This window comes from Ailuropoda melanoleuca, chromosome 2, assembly GCF_002007445.2.
Source record: "Ailuropoda melanoleuca isolate Jingjing chromosome 2, ASM200744v2, whole genome shotgun sequence".
NCBI lineage: Eukaryota > Metazoa > Chordata > Mammalia > Carnivora > Ursidae > Ailuropoda > Ailuropoda melanoleuca.
Window position 1 is genome coordinate 72,886,634 of NC_048219.1, and position 17,204 is coordinate 72,903,837.

Sequence of the window (17,204 nt, forward strand, 5' to 3'; positions counted from 1 at the left end):
AAAACAGGAGATACCACTACGTACTAAGTAGAATGACCAAAATCTGGAACACTGACATCACCAAATGCCAGCAAGGATGTGGAGCAACAGGAATTCTGGTGGGATGTAAAATGGTACAGCCACCTTGAAAGACATTTTAGTAGTTTCGTGGAACACTAAACGTACTTTTGCCATATGATCCAGCAATCATTGCCCTTAATATTTTTATCCAAATGAGCTGTTTTATTTATAATTGCCAAAACTTGGCATCAACTAAAATGTCCTTCAGTAGATAAGTGGATAAATAATCTCCATAGTTTTGCCCTTTCCAGAATATCATATAACTGCAATCATATAGTATGTAGCTTTCTTGGATTTACTTTTTTCAGTTAACAGTAGGCATTTAAGCTTCCACTATATCTTTTTAGTTAATTTTAAGAGCTCTTTTTAATGTTATAGTTTTAGTTCAGTGGCTGTCTTCTGTGCTTCAGATGTCCATAATATATGGACATATATTATTTATTATTATCTTCTGTGCTTCAGATGTCCATAATATATGGACATATATTATTTATTATTTATGTATTTATTGACTTTGTTTTAGTTATCTTTGGCTATCCAGCATCTTGCAAAACATTTTTAGAGTCCATTAGATCATGTTAACATCTAGAGTTATCAACTTGATTAAGGTTCCCAAACAATTATGTGAATTTCTTAGAGTTTTCTAAAATTATTATTTTTTAACATTTGTTCAATCGAATTGAAAACATAAATGTAGCCACATAGTTATTGAAACTTATACTTTTCTAGATGTGGCAGATTTATCTGCCACTGAATTTATTTTCTCATTGAATTATTCCCAGTATTGTCAAATACCAAATTTATATATATATAATATAATATATATAATTTATATATATAATTTATAATATATAAAAATATATTTTATAATATATAATATACAACATAATTTATATATCATATATATTTATCTATTATATATCATATATATGATAAAATTATTTCTGTAATTTCAATAAAGGAGAAAGACTAAAAAATAAATAACTAAAAAATATATGTGGAGAATCAAAAATCAAAGAATGGTAGAATTAGACAAATCACCAAGTAGATATTTTTAGATAACCAATCCAGTGAATGATTGATCTGGGTATTCCCTTTTATTGTGTGTAGTTGATCAGTTTCCCTTTGTCTTTACTAGAAAGCATTGTAACTACAAATTATTTGTTTATACTGGTCTCTAAATAGCAAAACTTCTAGTGCTATAAGCGGGAAGGACTAGAGGGAAGAGGTGTGGGGTTGGGGAGCACAATATTATACTATTCTCATAAAGATATAAATTTATGAGTACATTTATAAAAATATATTCCAGAATGTAATTAATATGAAAAAAATCTCATGACTATATTCTATTTATAGGAAGGCATATGCTGAAGAAGAAGGTTGTAGAAATAATCAAAAGGTAATGGTGATTAGTGTCACTGTAGTCCCTAACTTTGCTGCCTGCTTTTTCAGTCCCTTCCTCTCTATGCCCCTGGATCTTCAGCAGCAGTTGCAAGACAGCATAGATAAATTGAACACTCTTTTACATTCCATCATGAAGGAAAAAATGAAAACTGGTTTTCATGGTGAAATAAGAAAGTTTAGAGAAATGGTCATTTGACTAATGGACCATTCAGCAAATTAGTACAAATTGACCAGTTACTGAAGTGGCAAGAATGAACTTGGATCGATGGAAGCTGGTCTAACAATCCCATAAACATAAACTCTTAGCACTGAAGTGGAAAGGAATTCATAGGGATGCAGAGAAGTACCACAAAATAAGACAGCCAATAAAAAAGATATTGCTGTTATAAACTTCTATTCACCTAAAAGAAAGACGTGAAATATATAAACCACATCCCACAAACTGAAAGAACTGCAAAAAGACAGTGATAGTTTTTAAAAGGGCTCAAAAAGAAACTGATAGATAAAGCTGTCAAAGTTTTTCCAAGGTTTCAGAGGATTTAAACAACATAATGAATAAAATTAGCCTAAAATATATTTTAGAACCTTTTATTCAAACAAGAGTATACATTGAACATTGATTCAATCAAACCAGGAAATAGACTATAAAATAAGACACAACTTGAAAGCATATTTTCTGATATTAAAGTCTAAATACCTCATGGATTAATAGAAAATTAGACTGGACATTGAAACATTTAGCAAAGAATGCCAGGAGAGGCATTATATAATACATAAACTTGTATATTATAACAGAACAGAACTTAAAAGAAATTTTATAATTATATTTTAATCCATTAATTAAAAAATAACATTTAAAATGAGCTCAGTTTTTAGATAACAAAATAATCAGTATTAAAGTTATGTAATAAAAAGCAGTAATAAAAATATGCAATGGAATAAAGTAGGGTCCAAAACTTTCAAAAGATGATTTTAGGAAACATAAATAGATGGCTCTATAAGCAAGAGTGATCAAAAATAAATGGAGAAGCAAAAATAAACAAGATTATGAGTAATATCCCCACATATCAGGCTAAGGATTAACGTCCACAGTAAAAAAAAAAATCTAATAAAAGTTGTAAGAAAAAGCTACAACTCAATCAAAAAAATGAGCAAAGGAAAAAAGTAGAAAATTTATATGTGGAATAAAAACCTTTTGAAAATAGGGTCTATTGAAAATTGTTTGTTGGAAGGTAAATTTTTTGAAAAACCACCTTACCATCTTAGAGTGCTATTTTGCCACTGTGCAAACCCACATACACTAATTCAAATTACAAATATATGCTAGAGACATTTGAGGGATTTAAATAAGGAAATATAAGGATACTCATTTCAGTTTTTTGTAATCATAAAACTTTGAAAAAAATCTAAATATTCATTAGTATGAGAATGGTTAAATAAAATTTGGATATTCTTTTATTCTAGATAGTTTTCAAAATGAATTTGTTCATTCTAAACAGTTTTCAAAGTGAATAGTGTGATATGAAAAGTAAGTTGTGAGAAAATACCATTTACGAAAATTTAATTGAAAATTAAAAATGTTTCTTCATAGACCTATATAAATAGTTAAATGGCCTTATACATTCAAATTCATGATGGCGGGGCGCCTGGGTGGCTCAGTCGTTAAGCATCTGCCTTCTGCTCAGGGTGTGATCCCAGAGTTCTGGATTGAGCCCTACATCGGGCTCCTCTGCTGGGAGCCTGCTTCTTCCTCTCCCATTCCCCCTGCTTGTGTTCCCTCTCTCGCTGGCTGTGTGTGTGTCTCTCTCTCTCTGTCAAATAAATAAATAAAATCTTTAAAAACAAACAAACAAAAAAAACAAACAAAAAAAACCCCCAAATTCATGATGGTGGCTTTTAGGATGGATACATAAAAGAATAGGATTATGAACACAGTGTAGGACAATATTTTTTTATAAAAACAATCTGTATGGTATGACTCATACTTTGTAACATTCTGTAAAAGGCAAAACTATGTAGACAGAAATAAAGATCATTGGTTGCCAGGGATGAATGGGCAAAGCCCAGAGGATATTCAGCACTGTGGAAGTACCCTGTATGATACTGTAATAGTAAAAACTATGTAAACTCTGCCTTCGGGTGATAATGATATGTCAGTGTAGGTTCAAGTCTCCGTAACCTTCATCTCAGTTGTACTGTGTACCTGGAACTGATCTAGAAAAAAATGATGTTCTTAAAAACACCTGAAAAATGAGAAAATCTGAAAAACTAGCTAGGGTGATGTAAGGTTTGGTTTATAATTTTGAATAGGTGTGATTGGTTTGACTGAAGTTGAGAGTAAACCAACTGATGACTTCTGGTATTGCATTGATCACACCTTTTAAGGATCTCGAGCATCTTGCTGGCAGTCGTATACTCTCTGGTCTTGACGATAACTAAGCTTGCTGCCTAAGATGTGTCTGTCTTCAAAATAATAGGAGATCTGCACATGAGCATTAACCCTCATTTAGCAGATCCTGCAACTGACTGTTGTTAATTCCAGTGCTTGCCTGGTTGGCTAGGGCCTCCTTGCCTCCCATCTGTATTCTGTAGCCAGATGATGAGCACGTGGATAACATGTTTACTGTCATGAAGTCAATCAGAGGAGAACAACCTGAAATAAATAGCCACGTCTGAGACTTAAATGACAGTCCTTTGCTGGGATAGACTTCCTCTGATACTCCCATTACAAATTTCACAAAGATTACAAAGAGTAGTTCGTGTTTCTGATAATGGCTATTGCTGGTGTGTGTGTAACAGTCGTGTTTATAAGTAAATTATAGGCTGTGTCCAAGAAAAGTAGTGATTGCACCTTTATTGGTGCCTGTTTTCTACCAGCCTGTTGAAGCAGTCTCTTTTCCTTTGTATTACCCTTCAAATGATTGTTAGTGTGCTGTTTAATCATATACAAACAAACCAAAATCAAACCAAACAAACAAAAGGTCCTAACGTAAATAAAGGTGTAGGATGGAGATACCTGGGTTGTTTTGTTGATGTTTTACAGTTTTTCAGTAGTTCGTTAATAAATATGCCCATCTTCAGTGTGACCCTAGACTGCAGTGATGTGGGTAAATATGGATGTATGCAACAGAGGGGAAAAACGAAACCAGAAACCCACAATAGAGGATGGTAGATATGATGGTAGGAAGTAGACACAGAGGAAATTACATGGTTTACTTTCTTCTCTTAACTGATACACTACTCTACTGTAAATGCAGTATATATAAATAATATTTTTGATAATTTGCTATTTTAACATAGGGTAATTTCATGTTTTTCTCTACCTATGTGCATGCCTAATTTCTGAATTACCATGAATTTTCCTGTTAAAAACTCAATTACCTTCTTTTTGCTTCAAATAACATTCTTCATTTGCCCTTTTAATTATTTTAATGGTCCTATAGAGTAATACAATTATAAGAAAAATGAATGTTTAAAATCTGAAGTCTGTCATTGGAAAACTAGTATGAGACACATAACAAGAGAATTCTCAGTAGGAGATCAGATGAACAGGGAGGCTTGTGCTTAGCTGACAATATTTAGGTTGTTGCCTGTTTTGTAATTTAAATTCCTCCTGCAGCTCTCTAAAGGACGGTAATTTAGATGTATCATTTAAACTTCTACTGTCACACTGTCTTCCCACAATTATTCAAGCTGAAGTAAAAAATTACTCCCGGGCTATTCTTAACCTGATATTTCATCAAATAAAGGGATATATGGATTGTTCTAGGGATCGTTTAAATAATAAATGAAAAGAATTCCAGATGAATACATTGTCCTTTAAAGTTAGAAGGGTTTCCTTCCTCAGAGGAGCAACTAAGATCCAGGCCCTCTCCATGTTGACTTCTTGGTGTCACCAAAAGGAACTAAATTGTTGTACAAATACAAAGAAAATAGACATATAGTCCTCGTGTGAATTATTCATACTCAGTAGATGTATCACACAGTTTCCATTGAAATCTAAAGAACTATATAGTGAAATAGACACGCACACTACTTTGCTCACCCACATTAACAAATATTTTTCCCTATAAAATATTTCATCATAAGACAAGTAGGAATAATTAAGAGTTTAGAAATTAGGAATCTTATGATGGACCAGTCTGGCTCTCACTGGTAAGTGTAGGAACTTGAAATAAAAGTAATTCTCATCAGTTAGCTCTGCCTTGGATAGTTTCTCTAAAGTTTTCTCTCTTGTGCTTATTTTTTCTTTCTCCTCCTTTAATGTAGAATGGCTAGTAAATTAATAATAAGAATGAAAATAAACATCTTCCATCAAGTTTTTAATAGAGTGATCATTAAGTTATTACCTCTCATCTTAGTCCCTCAGAAAATGTTTATTTCCAAGAAACTTTGGAAAAGATAACAGCAATTTTTCACCAGACTAACACAGCCTGTAAGACCTGGTGATTAAATTCTACTTGGCCTTTCTTTTTTTTAAGACGTCAACTAAATCGTATGTTGTATTCATCATCAATTTCTTCAGGCACATATCAGGTATCATTGCAAACAATTAGGGCTTTGAAATAAAATGACAAGAACACATAACAATCATAATACTGTCTCACTGGACACTTAACTTTTACAGAAAAAAGAAAATGTACCTTGGTACTTGTAATCTTTTTAGCTGAACTGTTTTAGAACCCTGTTCACTTGATTGGTCCTGGGTTACTGTTTCTATCATCATTTAAGAAATCCACCTCTGACTTCCAGTCTCTCCCAGGGCTTTCTTTAATCCCTTTGCTTGTATATGCCTATGTAGACTGATCCTTATTCTCTGCTTTCTAGTGTCACTGCCTTTATCCTTCTGTCCATGACTGTTCATTGCTTCTCAGAGTCATTATGGTACTTACCGTCTCTCTCTTTCTCTCTCTCTTTTTACAATCGTGGCTGTGTGTTTTACAGTATATTTTCAATTTCTTTTACCTAGCATTTCTTTGAATTAAGAGAAAATGTGGATAGCTTTGCTATAGGTAGCTTTGGGAAATAAAGAGAAAGAATGGGTCTACAATGAAGGGATAGGCGAAATCATTGTTTTAAATATCTTTTTTCCATTCTGATATTCAACATTACTAAATCCACTTTGTTGGGCTTCTCAGGTGATGTCTGGGCAAACTATGACCATTTCAGATAACTGTAAATCCATCACAGCTTCTAAGATGTTTTGCAGAAACCTTTTCGCAGTTCAGTCTTGCTAAAAGAGTGCTGTTGCCAGTAGCCTTAGAACAAGAATGTGGGAATCATTTCAGACCCTCTGGCCATGGTTGTAATATTGTTATGTAAGCTGGAACAGAGTGTATTCATTAATGGTCTGCCCTATAATCCTGAGTAGTGAATGAATTGGAAGGTCCATCATCTCCTATCTATAGAGGTGGCCATGTATTTAACATTGGCTGCTAGATAAGTAGCTAATCCGTAATTTTGCTATCTAAGCAGGCAGAGATTACTAACAATAGTGAGTATCCAAGAGAAAGAAAAGATGGGATGATAAAAGTTGTATCTTCATTACAAATTTGCTGCAAGTGAGAGGAACCCCTTAGCAACTGCAGCAGGTATTTGGAAGACCCCAGAAGACCGAATGTTGATGTCAGCAAAGGAAAATAGGATTGTTTCAACCTTCCTGCCCTGAGGCTGCTCTTTGGTTATTAGGAGCACACCACCATTTCCCTGAGATGCAATGAAAACATCCACTGGTGATGAGGGATCCATAAAAATGCATTCTTGACATTAAGCACCACCAGGTTAAAGTTGCCTCTGCCTGTTTGTGCAAATATATTGGACTCCAGTTTGTACATCTTGGTTTAAATAAATAAGAATCTAGTGTAAAGGTAGAACACATTTCATTAATTTCATTAGATATCATTATCAAAATATTCCTATTTATTCAATAAAAGAGAAAGATATCTATGCTAAAAATAATAGATGTGGAAGGTTGCATATAATTTTAGTTTTTGTTAATAAGAAAGGAAAATGATGAAGATTGCCTTTCATTAGAATATTTCAAAATACAATTGAGAAAATGGTTTTAAATATCTTATTCAATAATATATACTTAAACTGCAGTTTCTTAAAAGTTTTATCCTTGGGTTTTAACCGATATATATCGAAAACTTTAATTGTCCTAGAAAACAATGCAGTTATATTTTAAAGAACTTAGCTTTACTCATCTTTTCTGTCTTGGCTGGTGAATGGTACTTTTCTTTCCATCTAATGACCTAGCTAGCCTAGGAATAAGTTTTAACACTAGCTGGAAAAAAAAAAATGCTTATTTAAAAAAACTTGAGGGGCAATAGCCATTTTTAGCATAAAATATTTCTGATAATGAAGCTTTTCTGTCATGGGACTCCCATGAGAGATGCATTCTTTCACAATAATCATGGAATGGAAGAGATTAATTCATTATGCAAAAATTAGCATTACTCCTGCAGCAGCAGTCCATGATTTATGTCTAAATTCAAAATATCACAAGTCAAAATATCCTATTTCCATCTATCTACCCTTAACAGAAGTTTATAAGGCAGGAAAGACAAATAACTCTGTGTATTTATGACGCATTGATTAGTTATTGAAGAAAATGTTCTAATTTTTGGTGCCTCCGAAATTTTCATATTCCAGGGCAATAGAGCACAATGAGATTTGGGATGAATGAAGAATATGTTTCTTTTGCATCATGAGAGAAAGGTTAGAGGAAGTACAAAGATCTTAAACTGACTCCTCTAAAATTATCTTTGCCTGAACAGTCCTTGAATATACATTTTTCAGGTTTTCAGTATATTGACATTTTCACAGACAAAAAAACTCACGATCAGAATTTCATTGTATTTTGTTTTCCTGAAATTGAATGAAGCAGTGATTCATAATTTTTTCATGTATGTTTTTTGTTTCAAAACCAAACTATTTGTTAGAGGCCTATTCATTCATTGTTTGTGTCTTCTCTTTCTCCTCCTCTTCCCTCCTTCTTTTTCAAAGATTTATTTATTTATTTTAGAGAGAGAGAGCATGAATGGGAGGGGCAGAGAGAGAGGGAGAGAAAATCTCAAGCAGACTCAGCGCTGAGCTTGGAAACTGATGAGGGGCTAAATCTCATGACCCTGAGATCACGACCTGAGCGGAAACCAAGAGTCAGATTCTTAACCAATTGTGCCACCCAGGCGCCCCTCCTCCTCCTCCTTCTTCTCCTTTTTCTTCTCCTTCCTCTCCTTCTCCTTCTTCTATCTGTAGCACAGTTAGAATGTTGAGTACCCTTATTCACTAGCATGCCTTATATTTGAGGAAAACGAAACATAAGAGTGAAAGGGAATGATAGACAATGCATTTGTTCTTCTCTTTTTTTAGTAAAAAATTAGAAGTAAAGAAAACAATAACATGACTAAAAGAATAACAATTTTTAAATCTCTTGTAACTAACAAATCCTAATAATTTTGTTATATTTGCTTTATATTTTCAGTTAAAAGTATAAAACATTACAGATAAAATTGAAATATTTCATTTTTTCTCTCTCTCTATTTTAATTATCTTCCTTTGGAACCAACTATGATAGAGTTAGCTGGTAAATCCTTTGTGTTAAATTTTTGAAAATGTCTGCAGTTAGCTTCATTTTATTAGTTGAGTCTTATTTCTTCCTGATTAATAATCTTCTGTTACTCTAATTTGCGGTTTTCTTCCCAGCTTTTAGGATTTTTCTCTTTATTCTTTTTTTTTAAGACTTATTTATTTATTTTACAGAGAAAGCGAGCAAGTGAGCAAATGGGGGAACAGGTAGAGAGAAAGGGGGGGAGAGAATCCTCAAGCAGACTCCCTGCTGAATGTGGAGCCCAATGTGGGGCTTGATCCTAGCACCCCAAGATCATGACCTGAGCCAAAATAAGGGTCAGCTGCTTAACCCACCACTGAGCCACCACACACCCTTTCTCTTTATTCTTGATACTTTGTTATTATACTATGTTATACTGTGTGTAAAATATATATATATATATATTNTCTGTTTCTTGTCAGTTTTGGGAAAAAAGCACAGCTCTGATTGTCCAAGATATTACTTCCCTATAATTCCTGCTCTTCACTCTTACTAGGTTCCCCATATATGGGTGATGGAACTTCTCAGCTGAACTATATCTGTGAACTACTCTGTTATGTACCTTTATTTATCTGCTTGTGGCTTGCTTAAAGTATATTCCAGTTTTAGAGATATTTTTTAAAAAATAATTATGTTGTATATATGTATACATAGAGATATCTATATATTTCAATCTCTACACACATACACATACACACACACACACACACACACACACACACACACACACCACCCAGGTTCATTATCCTTCATACAACAGTTTTTTTAATTAAGATCTGACTCTATTTATTTCATCAGTTCCTATTACTTATGAACATTATCTTTGTGTGTGTGTGTGTGTGTGTGTGTGTGTGTGTGTGTGTACATACACATGCTGCCTGGGTCATGAGTTTGAGCCCCAGGGTCAGTGTGGAGATTACTTAAAAAAAAAGAAAAAAAGAAAAAATTTTTTTAATAATGTGGGGATGTTTTTCCCAAGAAAAATTTGGAAACATTTTAATAGTACATGAAATAGTTTCATTTAAGTCTTGATAATTTTATTTCCCATTACATCTTTGATGTATTCTGAAATCCAGTGGAAAAATTGGAACAAATATTGTGCTTTGTGCTCATGGTAACTTAATGGGAGGCAATAAAACATGATGATTAAGACCAAAGTTCCAAGTAAAACTTCCCAGATTCCCACTTGGTTCTGTGTGCCTTGGAGCAATTCAGTAGGTATTTTTCTGCTCTGGATTCCTCATCTGAAAAGCAAGGATATTAATATTTTCTCACAGTGTTCTTCCAAGGGTTAATGAGCCTATACATATATAAGGCAATTGCAAGAGCTCCTGACACATGGTACATAGTAAGTGTTCAGTAAATTTCAACTCTTGTTAACGTAGGGTTAATATTTGTAGTTCTAGCTTATGGTGGTTTGGACACTATAACCACAATTTGGATATTTGGTAGGAGTATATTCAAGAGCCAGTAATTTTGTTGGTCTGAATTAAAGAAAAGCATTATGACAAGTTACATTTTTTTCATATTTCTCTTTAAAAAGATAAAATAAAGTACAATGTTTTCCCTGTGATACCTAAGCTCTTTAAATCATTCAACCAATGGCTATAGTCATATACAGGAAAAGGACATATAACATAGGAAACCTGAGTTAAGTATATTCTACCAATACATGATAACTAATATCAAGAAAGATTTTTCCTGAACTCTAATAAATTTTGCTACATTTTAAAATCCTGGTTTACACCAAAGACTAAAACCTTCCTGTCCTTACCTTTTTATTCTTTATTTGTAAGTGACTGCTCTAAATTCTTCCTACATGAAGCCAATGGATCTTTGGGACTATGCATTTTAACCTACCCTGTAGGCATCCCATCATCAAAGTCTTTAAGTAGCAACTTTTCAAAACAATTTAGCTAGGATTTTGATTTTGCCTAATTTGATGATCTATCTTCTAAAACCAAGTATAGTCTAGGTCTTCTTTATGATTTAACTGTATTCAGACCCTGCTTCTGGTCTCTCTTCCTGTTCATATGGTTAAATATAGAAAGGAAGAGAAATGGGACATCATGATTCCTTTCAAGTTTCTTTTACATTAATCAGGAAGTCTTACGGCAACATATCCTGGCTGTATTTATTCTTAAGTGCCTTCCATGTACATGGCACTGTTCTAAGCCCTAAGGATCTCATATGAAAAACATAGTTTATATTCTAGTGGGTGGGGGCAGGGATAAACAAATGAATCAATGCCTATTTAGAATGTTATGTGGTGACTGTTTAAATCATAAGACATGTGACATTACTATACAGTGAGGGAAATGTTGGGGTTTTGTCCAGTTTCTTATATGTGTGCTATTAATAGAAAATTTAGCATTTTACAAACTGACATTGTGTCTAAAAAAAACCATTCTTGCAAAAAACTACACTTTAAATTTCACGTATTAATATAAATACTTGTTACTAAGTTACTTTGTTAGTAATGCCTACGTAGAAACTATTGTAAAAATTCTACAGAAGGTTGGGAGAGAGGGCTAAATAAAATTTATGCCACACATTTAAATAAATATGCTGAAGAAATGACTACATAATAGTTTATCCATAAATTCCTTTTAAGAGAGCTACCAGAAAATCTTGAAACCGTGTAAAATAATGATAATTATGTTAACATTTTTCTTGCTAGATCAAGAGTTATTTAATTCACTTATATAGTTAAAAAGTTCTTATTCAGGGCACCTGGGTGGCTCAGCCATTAAGGGTCTGCCTTCGGCTCAGGTCGTCCCAGTGTCCTGGGGTCGAGCCCCGCATCCAGCTCCCTGCTTGGTGGGAAGCCTGCTTCTCCCTCTCACACTCCCCTTGCTTGTGTTCCCTCTCTCACTGTCTCTCTCTGTAAAATAAATAAATAAAATCTTTAAAAAAAAAGTTCTTATTCAGTATATTCACCATTCACTCATCACTCAAACTCTGCAAATGATTATAGATTGGGATAAGACCTGCATTTTACAATACTGATCACCTTTTTCTGACAAGTATTAGCCAGTTAGTGTTTCTTGATACCCAAGTCATCAGAAACTTTTACAAGTTCCTTCTCAAAAGTTTAATAATATACCCAAATGACCTTATTTTTTTCTCTCCTTAGCCAGCTGTCAGTTCAAAATGCCTGAGGCTGAAATAATATTCCTTGTCTGGAGCAACCCCATGCCACCTGCCCCAACTTGAACCCCCGCACTTTCTTCATCTCCCACTCTTCCATAGATTATATCTTATTGTATTTGATTTTTCAGGTTGATTTTAAACTCTTGGTTAAGGTCATTCCTCCTTTTTTTAGATTTTTATTTCCTTTGCCTTTCTTCTTCTTCTTTTTTAATATGTAGAAGCTAATATTTAAATTTGCAAAGATTTTTTTCTTCTCTGCCTTCTCATCATCATTATTCCTCTTAATGAAGAATTATTTAATGACTGCTAAGATGTGGTTTGTCCATTATTCCCTGTAGGAGCATAAGCCCCACATAGCTCAGTTACCTTTAATTTTAAATCTATTATAGTCCCACTGAAATAAAGTCAATAATACATCCCTGACAGATAAGACATCTTAATGCCGTTTTTGTCATTTGACTTAGTTATTAAATTTAGTATCTTATAGGTGATTCATAAAGTATTACCTACATTAAAATAACTTAGTAAAATAAATCTAGCTCTAAATGATAGCATTACATCACTACTTTTTCTTTTTTTTTAAAGATTTATTTATTTATTTGACAGAGACAGCCAGCGAGAGAGGGAACACAAGCAGGGGGAGTGGGAGAGAAAGAAGCAGGCTTCCAGCAGAGGAGCCTGATGTGGGGCTCGACCCCATAACGCCGGGATCACGCCCTGAGCCGAAGGCAGGCACTTAACATCAGCACTACCCAGGTGCCCCTACATCACTACTTTTAAATAGTAAAAATGACAGTGTTAATTTATCTAGAAAGCCTTCTCAGTATTATTAGGGAAATTATAGGAGTTATGTTGTGTCACTTCCGTAACACAATTCTAATTTACAGAGGGACTGACCAACAAACAAGGAAGCCTGTTGAATTTATTTTTCTGTATGAAAAAAACAGCTGATGTCAAAATGGGTAAAATAAGTAGTTAATCCATGCATACTAGGTCTTCTCATCGACCTTTGCAGCTACTCTTTTTTAAGACCCCAGCAGCCCCCATAGACTAAAAAGAAGAGACACATACTGTATTTTGATAGACAAAGTTGGAGGATTCTTTTTAAATATACTGATCTGAATATAAAACATTTCTAAATGAATATCCTCTAAATATAAAACATATGGAAATATAAAGCATTTCTCATTTAAAGGTCATTTTATTCTCCACTCATACTAATTAAAAGGGATATCAGTACAATTGATTTGTAATTACATATGTGACTTATCCATTTAATTAATTTTCAAAATAATACAACTTTTTAAAAATCCAAAACAATTTATGTCTAATACTATCATGGTGGATTCTCTCCAACATCTCATCAATGTTTTCTAAGTGAACATTTTAAACAAATTCTAAAAAAAAATTGCCTAAGAAATGACTGCTGGGTTCACCTATGCAAGTCTTACAGTTTAAATAATTGAGCATCTACCTATGCAAGGATATGTGCCAAACGTTGGGAAAGACAAGGTCTCTCATAGACCAACTTAATAAATGATCAAGGAAATATAAATCTAAAAGTAGTAAAGAAAGGCTTTTATGTGTGTGTTTAAATTCAACTTAAAATTTATAAAGAACTAGTGATATAATCCACAGAAGCACTGAGAAAAGGAAGAAAGTGTTGGTTCAAGTTGAGGCAACCCTCAACCCTGATCAAAAAGTGATCAGAGGGTTTCTATAGACAAGGATCAGAAGGGAAACTTTTCCTACATGGACTTATTTATTCAACACATGTTTATTGAGTATCTACCGGGTACCAAACACAATTCCAGGTACAAAACTATTAACATTCCTTCTAATCATGGAAAAATACATTAGCAGTGAGAAAAACAAGCACAATGAGTAGGCAAATAATATAGTATGCTAGAAAACAGTAAGTGCTATTTTTAAAAAGCAGGTGAGGGAATATAATAAAGTAAAGTAAGGATGAGTAGTGATTTATTGCACTAAAAAGTTTGGGCCAGGGTGGACATCACTGAAGGTCAGATTTGAGTCAAGTTACAAAGAAGAGGAGGGAGTTAAGATGGCGGAGGAGTAGGGGACCCCTTTTTCAGCCGGTCCCCTGAGTTGAGCTGGATAGGGACCAGACCAGCAGGAACATCCACGGAATCAGCCTGAGACGCAGGAAGATACATCTGGATCTCTACAAATGAACATCTCCAGCGCTGAGTATCGAGGTACGAAGCGGGGAGCCGTGAAACCGCGCACAGATATCGGAAGCTAAACAGAAGGGGGAGGGAGCCGCCTTGTCAAGGCGCCGGGAAGCGGTAGCCACCTACACGGGGGAGCGGACAGACCGCGGACCCGCACGCTTGAGACAGCAGACTGAGAAAGGGAGATCCGGGAGCGCACGCGGGACGGCTGGCGGTTGGCGGGCCACCTGCACAGGGGAGCAGGCAGACTCGTGGACGGCACCCGCGAGACAGCAGACTTAGAACGGGAGCTCCAGGAGCACGCACAGGGCGGCTGGCGGGCCGCCTGCACCGGGGAGCAGGCAAAACGCGGACCCGCACTCTGGAAACAGCAGACTGAGTCCGTGAGCCGGGAGCGTGCGCCAGAAAGCATCTCACGGTGCCGGAAAGCATCTCACGGAGCTCCGGAGCTCCGGTGTGCTCACTGGATCAAGGCTGAGACTGGGAGCTCCGGGAGCGTGCGCAGGGCGGCTGGCGGCTGGTGGCTGGAGGGCCACCTGCACCGGGGAGCAGGCGGACTCGCGGTCAGCACCCGCGAGACACCAGACTGAGACGGGGAGGCTCCGGGAGCCCGCGCGGGGCGGCTGGCGGCTGGCGGGGTTGGAAACACAAAGGACAGAGACGTGCCGGCCCTGGAAGTGAGGGCTGGGACGCCGGGTGTGGGGCGCACAGCCCGGGATGCTGCAGGGTTGAGCAGCACCAACAGAAACAGAGTTAAAGTGGCCAGAACATCAGTGGAGAACGATCCGCGATCCCTCTGTTCTGAGACAGAGGCTGAATTTCAGCCGCTGCTGCTCTCTCAGAAGAGGCATAGCAAACCGCCAGGGAAAGCCGCCAGAGAACAAAAGCCCGGAAATACCGGCTCACAGGGTGCCCATCCCCATCCCCCCTCGCAAGGGACACAGAGACTCTACCCAAACAGGGTTTTCTGAGTACCGGCAGGCAGGCCCCTCCCCCAGAAGGCAGGCTGAAAAATCAAGAAGCCCACAACCCGGAGCGCCTGAGTGGCGCAGTCACCAAGCACCTGTCTTCGGATTAGGGTGTGATCACAACGCTCCGTAAGGAGTCCCTCATCGGGCTTCTCCACCGGGAACCTGCTTCTTCCTCTCCCACTCCTCTGCTTGGGTTCCCTTTCTTGCTGACTGTCTCTCTCTCTCTCAAATAAATAAATAAACTCTTTAAGGAAGAAGCCCACATCCCTAAGATCTCTATAAAACAAGGGCGCACGGCCTGGGTCCCAGTCAACACTTGGGCTCTGGACAACCCTGCAATCTCTCTTCATCAGAATGACGAGAAGGAGAAGTCCCCCCCAGCAAAGAAAAGATAATGAGTCTGTGGCCTCTGCCACAGAATTGGCCTCGGCCACAGAATTAATACATATGGATGTATCCCAATTATCAGAAATGGAATTCAGAGCAACAATGGTCAAGATGATGAGTAAACTTGAAAAAAGCATCAGAGAAAGCGTTGCTGAGAATATAGAATCCCTAAGGGCAGAAATGAGAGCGAATCTGACAGAAATTAAAAATTCTATGGGCCAAATACAGTCAAAACTAGAGGCTCTGACGGCCAGGGTCACCGAGGCAGAGGAACGCGTTAGCGAATTGGAGGATGGGTTAGTAGAAGAAAAAACGAAAATAGAAGCTGGTCTTAAAAAAATCCACGCCCACGAATGTAGATTACGGGAGATTACTGACTCTATGAAACGATCCAATGTCAGAATCATCGGCATCCCTGAAGGGGTGGAGAAAAACAGAGGTCTAGAAGAGATATTTGAACAAATTGTAGCTGAAAACTTCCCTAATCTAGCAAGGGAAACAAGCATTCGTGTCCAAGAGGCAGAGAGGACCCCATCCAAGCTCAACCAGGACAAACCTACGCCACGGCATGTCATAGTGCAATTCGCAAATATTAGATCCAAGGATACAGTATTGAAAGCGGCCAGGGCAAAGAAATTTCTCACGTACCAAGGCAAAGGTATCAGGATTACGTCAGACCTGTCTACAGAGACCTGGAATGAGAGAAAGGCTTGGGGGGGCATTTTTAAAGCTCTTTCAGAGAAAAACATGCAGCCAAGGATCCTTTATCCAGCAAAGCTGTCATTCAGAATTGATGGAGAAATAAAGACGTTCCAAAATCGCCAATCATTAACCAATTTCGTAACCACGAAACCAGCCCTACAGGAGATATTAAGGGGGGCTCTATAAAGGTAAAAAGGCCCCAAGAGTGATACAGAGCAGCAAGTCACAACCGATACAAAGACTTTAAAGAGAAATGGCATCATTAAAATCATATCTGTCAATAATCTCTATCAATCTAAATGGCTTAAACTCTCCCATAAAACGCCACAGGGTTGCAGATTGGATAAAAAGACATGACCCATCCATTTGCTGTCTACAAGAGACTCATTTTGAACCCAAAGATGCATTCAGACTTAGAGTAAGGGGATGGAGTACCATCTTCCACGCAAATGGACCTCAAAAGAAAGCTGGAGTAGCAATTCTCATATCAGATAGACTGGATTTTAAACTAGAGGCCATAGAGAGAGATACAGAAGGGCACTATATTATTCTTAAAGGAAGTATTCAACAAGTGGATATGACAATTATTAATATATATGCCCCCAACAGGGGAGCAGCAAGATACACAAGCCAACTCTTAACCAAAATAAAGAGACATATAGATAAGAACACAGTAATAGTAGGGGACCTCAACACCCCACTATCAGAAATAGACAGAAC